The following is a 6,713-nucleotide window of genomic DNA, read 5'->3' as shown; positions in this document are numbered from 1 at the left end:
CGATTTGCTTGGACTGGTTGAGGTGTTTGAGAAAAATTTCCTAAGGTTAATGAAAGAAAAGAAAACTCCAGCAAAGAGAACGAAGTGTGGTGAGGTCAAGGGCAAACAGAAAGAAGGCACTGCTGAAAAGTGCCTGTTCAGATAAAATACAGCAGTGGGAAAAAAGTAGTCACCAAGCAATTATTTAAGAGGGACATATTTATTAGTTGTTTTTAAAATGCAGATCCAGTAATAATTTCAAACTGTCTCCAATGAATGTTAAGCCCAATAAAATATATATTTTAACTTTCAGAATGCAATGTTTTAAATAAATGCAAAAGTCACAAAGAAGAGCCCCAGGCTAAGTGTGAAAGTTACAGCTGTAGAAATTAATTTACATGAAAGAGCGATCATGCCTCCTTCAGAAATGGCTTGCTACAAGAAAACACACGGCAGCCCAAATATTCATAATGGAATTCAAGAATTCAAGCAGGAGGCACTGACAGCTGCAATCATTTATTTTTTAAACTCCTGGTCATGTGATAGCATTGCCTGCTGGATATGAGGTAGAATAGTAAAGAGAAGAAAAAAGTTGATGAAAGAGACAGCCAGAAGGTCTTTAACACCTTTTCAAACCTACTCTTCAGATGTCCTTGAATTTTAAACTGGAAGCATATCAATAGAAATTAATATTTTGTCATTAAATTCCCCAAATGAATATTCCCTTTGGTAAAGTCACACCACCTAATAAAATCCCCACAAAGAGAATTTTAAAGTTTTAATTAATTATAAAAAAGAAAGGACTCTAATTTCATTGTACGTTTGTGAAAACACTCCAACATTAAAGTATGGCTGGTTGAGATTCTGTACTTTTTATTCCATTTAAAAGTCATTAATGGAGGATTTGGGGGTATCATTCAGTGATAGGGCAATGCTTAGTATGTAGAAGGACTTGGGTTCAATCACCAGTACATGAAAAAGCAAACCTTATTAACAGACATCTTACTATGTTTTAGTTCTACAGTTGAATACATAAGTTGGCAAGGTGTTGTCTAACTCTTGACTGTTCAGTTTTGTCTACATTCTTTTACTTTGATCAAACAGAACCTCTCTCAATAGGCTCTTGTGTTAAGGCCCTGCTGCTCTCCATAAAGAGCTTCCTTTAGGGCAGACAGCTTAACGTGGAAAGCTATGTTAAAAAGGGTTCTTAGTCTTTCCCAGGAGCATTGTTTAAAAATTCTATTATCACCTTACTTTTGTTCTTCTTAGACTAGATCTGGCTTTTTCTTTCTTTCTTTCTTACTTTCTTTCCTTCTTCTTTTCTGTCCATCTATCTGTCTTCTTTAAACAAGGTCTCACTATGCAGTTCAGGCTTACCTTCAGCTCACTTTGTAACACAGGCTGGTCTAGAACTTGCAACGATCCTCCTGTCTCAGCCTCCTGAGTGCTGAGATTACAGGTGTGTGCCACCATGCCTCACTAGATTTGGTCCTTTCTTAATTAATATATCATAACTGTCTTAAAAGCTCTGAAAGAGTTGATACACAGCATACAAATTTACATATACATGTAGACATATTTCTCTGTTCAAAGAGTTTCAATATGTACAAGTATTTTGCTAGTTTATCATTCTTAATTCCTGGATTTCAGGTAATCTTTGTTCGTTCTCAAATTTTAGATGATGTATTCAGCAGGGTATCTGTATAACAGATGCATAAGGTTTTGCATAGGTGGGAGTAAGTTTTGTTTTCATTCATGAATAACATTTGGAGGAATATAGAATATTAAAAACTGCTCTTCTTCGTGGTTTCTATTGGTTCTTTTACTAATTATTTAGTTTCACTTCCTTCCTATTTCTTATAGCCTCAAATACGCCTTTTTTCATTCTTTTGTGTGTGGAGGAGAGTAGGTACTGGGAATGGAGCCAAGGACCTTTACACTTAGTTATATCCTCATTCCTTTTTATTTTTTAAGACAAGGCCTTTCTAAATTGCCTCGGCTGATTCAAATGTTTTATTGTCTGGTCTCAGCCCCTTAGAGTGCTGAGATTACAGGTATGTGCCACTACACAAGGCTCAATTTTCCATGGAGCTTGAAATCTTTTTTTTTTTTTGTTGCTTTTTTTCTGGTTCCGGGAATCAAACCCACAACCTTGCGCTTGCCAGGCAGGCGCTGTGCCACTGCGCTAAATCCCCAGCCCCCTGGAGCTTGAAATCTTGAGGAAAACTAATATAAAACTGTTTATTTTTTTGTTCTGTGATTAACTATGATCTCTCTCCCTTTCCTCCCCCTCCCCTCCAGTTTTGTATTTTCAATTTTGCATGATCACCTCCTTCTGGATAATCCACAAGGACTAGATATCAATTTGTATAATGCAAATCTCCTGGTCTCTTTCTCACAAAATACCTTTTTTTCTATCAGTGATACAGGTACTTCTCAATCATGTACATTTGAAATCTGCATTGTTTTATTTTTCTTCCCACCACATCAAAGTCTTTCCCAAGATCTGCCAGTGCTGCAAATCCCACCTTTCTCTCCCAAACACTTTTTTTTAGGACTGTGACTCAGTGGTAGAGCACTTGTCTAGCACGGACAAGGCGCTGGGTTCAATCCTCCGCACTGCAAAACAATACATAAAATATGTTTTAGAAGCGCTCATTTCTTCCTTTCCATCACTTCCACTAGCACAGAGTTCAGCATCTAACTACATCAAAAGCAGAGTTCAAAATAATCTTTCTGCTAGGAAATTTTTTAATTTCAAAGAGAGAATAAAAAATAAAATAACAACAGGAAGAACAAAAAGTAAACAGCACAAAAACAATAAAAATGATACAGAATTTTAAAACAATATTTTAGGAAACTAACTAACCATGATTATTATATTACATATTGTTATCTTCAACAAAGGTGCTCAGATTACCACAAGAATGTAAGACTGAACATTAACTCTTAACAATGAACAATTAAACATTAACTGTTCCTTTCAGTAAATTACTAGCAATTAGTAGTACAATCATCTTAGCTATCCTATATATATGACACAATTATCTTAGCTCACATGAGCTAAGATATTTCCCTTCCTTCTTTTGTCCTTTCCACCATTCTGGTTGTTCTTTCCAATTTTTTTTTTTTTTTGTTTTGTTTAAAAAAATAAACAGCAATGAGACCTAGTTTCAAAACAGGTGATTAGGAGAGTTACAATAGTTGATACATTGTATATTGTCATCTGTCTAGTAGTTATTTAGAGTAAAAGATACATGCATGCTATCTTGTCTATACAATGTTAACACAAGACTTTCTTTTCAGTGAACTAAAAGAAGCTAGCTGTATAATGATTTTTAACTGTCTTGTATCTAAATGATTTTTTGGTTTTCCTTTTCTTCATTTCTCCTTTCCCCATCCCAGTTTGTCATTTCTTTTGAATAGTTTCTTCCTAATTCACATTATCTATTGTATATTTTGGTTCTTAGTTACTTGTTCATTTTTTTCACATTATGCAGACAATACGATGTTTACACATATGGGTCTGATTTATTTCACTTATGAATATGGTCTCTAGTTGCATCCATTTATCTATAAAAGACTCCAATTTATCCTTTTTATGGCTGAGTAGTACTCCATTATATAAAATAACCACAACTTTTTTATCCATTCTTCAGTTGATGGATTGTTTCCAAGATTTAGTTATTACAAATTGTACTGCTATAAACATGAGTGCACATATATCACTGAGGTATGATGACTTTAATTCTTCTGTGGAGATACCCAGAAGGGGAATAGCTGAGTCAAATAGGACTTTTAATCCCAGTTTCCTGAGGAATCTCTATACTGATTTCTACAGTGACTATATCAGTCTACACTCTCACCAACATTGGAGAAGGGTTCCTTTTCCGCACAGTCCCTCCAGCAGTTGTTATCAGTTGTTTTATGCTAGCCACTCTTTCTGGGCTGAGAGGTAGTTTCAATGTTGTTTTAATTTGCATCTCTCTAATGACCAATGGTGTTGAACATTTTCCATGTATTTATTTGCTATTTGTATGTCTTCATCTGAGAAGTGCTTATTCATCTCTGTTTCCCATTTTTGAGTTGGGTCTTTGAATTTGGGGGAGGGTGTCTGTTTTTTTTCAGTTCTTTATATGTTCTGGATACAGATCCTTTGTCTGTGGGACAAACTGACTATAATTTTTTCCCACTCTGTGGGTTGTTTTTACACTTTGTTGATTACTTTCTGAGCAAAAATTTTTAGTAAGGTGAGATCCCCTTTGTTGATTCTTTCTGCTATTTCCCTTAAAGTCTGGGTTTTATTCATGAAGTCCCTGACTACACCTATGCCTCGGTGATTTCTACCTACTTTCTCTTCTAGTAGGCTTAGCATTTATATTTGAATATTTATATTCCTGATTCATTTTGATTTTATTTTAGTGCATGGCGATAGATATGGGTCTAGCTTTAGTCTTTGATATGATCAAAGCTAGTTTTTACAGCACCATTTATAAAAGAGATTATCTTTCTTCCAGTGTACATGTTTGGCTCCTTTGTTAAAATTAAGGTAGCTGAGTATGTTAGGAGATGCGTCTATGTCTTCTAGTCTGTTCCACTGACCCTTTTTTTGCCAATACCATGCTGATTTTATCACAGTAGCTTTGTAGCATAATTTCAGGTGTGGAATTGTTATGCCACCTGATTTGCCTTTGTTATCCAGAATTGCTTTTTCTATTCTAGGTCTTTTCTGGTTCCAAATGAATTTCAGGAATGACTTTTCTAAGTCTGTGAGATATATTAATGGTGTTTTCATTGGAATTGCATTAAACCTATATAGCAGATTTGGGAACGTGGCCATTTTCACTATTCCTATCCAAGAGCAAGGAATATCTTTCACTTTTCTGATATTCTCCTCAATCTCCCTTTTTAGGGTACTTTAATTTTCACTATAGAGATCTTTTACATCCTCTGTTAGATTGATACCTATGTATTTCATTTTTTTGGACTATATCATGAAGGCTATGCTTTCCTTAATTTTTTTGGGAGATTGTTGCTTGCATATAGGAATGCAATTGACTTTTGAGTGTTAACTTTGTATCCTGCTACACTACTGAATTTGGATATTAACTCTAAATGTCTTTTGACAGAGTTTTTGGAAACCTCTATGTAGAGTATCCTCTCCTTATTCCTTTAATTTCTTGTTCTTGTCTAATTTCTCCAGTTAATGTTTCCAGCACTATACTGAATAGGAGTGGTGATAATAGATATCCTTGTCCTGTTCCTTATTTTAGAGTGAAAGCTTTCAGTTTTTGACCATTTAATATGATATTATCTCTTGGTTTGTCATAGATGGCATTTATAAGATTAAGGTAAAGACCATCTATTCTAATTTTCTGTAGGGTCTTTATCATGAATAAGTGTTGGACTTTGTCAAAAGCTTTTTCTGCATCTACTGAGATGATCATTTGGTTTTTATCTTTAGTTTTGTTAATATGGTGTATTATTGATTTTCCCATCCCTGCATCCCGGGTATGCATCCTACTTGGTCATGTTGTATAATCTTTTTGATGATTCATTACAATCTGTTTGCAGTTACCTTATTGAGGATTTTTTGAATCTATGTTCATTAGAGCTTGTGACCTATAGTTTTCTTTCTTGGTTGGATTTTTTCTGGTTTTGGAATCAGGATAATTCTTGCTTTTAGGAATGACTTTGGAAGTACTGCTTCTCTTTCAGTTTCCCTAAAGAGTTTCAGCATTACTGTCAGTAGTTCCCTTATCAATTTTTTGTGGAATTTCACAGTGAATCCTTCAGGGACTGGGCTTTTTTTGTTGGTAAATTTTTAAACAGATTTTCAGTTTCATTGGCTGTTTTCAGGTTAATTAGACTTTTTATATATTCTTCATTTAGTTTCAATAGTTTGTGTGTAGGAATCTGTGTATTTCTTCTGTGTTTTCCATCTTATTAGAATATACATTCTCATACTAGGTATTGATGATTTCTGGATTTCTGTAAGATCTATTGTGATTGCACCTTTTTCAGTCCTAATTGCTTGAATTTGTGTTTTTCCTTTTTCAGTCCTAATTGCTTGAATTTGTGTTTTTCCTTTCCTCGTTTTGATGAAGTTGGTTAATGGTTTATCAATTTTATTTTTTCAAAGAACCAACTTTTTGATTCTTTGTATTATTTTCTTAGTCTCTATTGCATTGATTTCTTCTTTCACCTTTATAATTTCTTCTATGATTTTTTTTGGGGAGGTTAAATGTGTTCCTTGGATGCAGCATATTGTTGGATCTTGCTTCTTGATCCATACTGCCAGTCTGTTTCTTTTGATTGATGAGCTGAGATCATTTATGTTGATGGTTATAACTGATATACATTGGCTATTTTTTTCCATGTTGTTTCCCTGTTGTTTATTCCCTTCTTTTTGCTCTGTTGAACTATTTGCCCTCCCTGGCAGCTCTTTTTATTGGTGTTGCTGAATATGTGGCCTTCAATATCTCTTTCTAATATGTCTTTCAAAGCATTCTGTAGAGCTGGTTTCATGGTCAGTTGTTCCTGTCATGGAAGTATGTTAAATGTTAAATTTCTTCATTTGCTCTTCATTATGGAAGTATTTTATTTCTCCATCAATATTGAAGGATAATTCTCTCTTCAACTCTGGGTTGAAGGATATTCTCCTTTAGGGCTTGAGATACTTCACTCCAAGCTCTCCTTGACTTAAGGGTTTGTGTTCAGAAGTCTGCTGTAAT

Source organism: Chinchilla lanigera, unplaced genomic scaffold, assembly GCF_000276665.1.
Source record: "Chinchilla lanigera isolate Chin_1 unplaced genomic scaffold, ChiLan1.0 scaffold00009, whole genome shotgun sequence".
Classification (NCBI taxonomy): domain Eukaryota; kingdom Metazoa; phylum Chordata; class Mammalia; order Rodentia; family Chinchillidae; genus Chinchilla; species Chinchilla lanigera.
The sequence above is the reverse complement of the archived record's forward strand: the minus strand, read 5'-3'. Positions refer to the sequence as shown.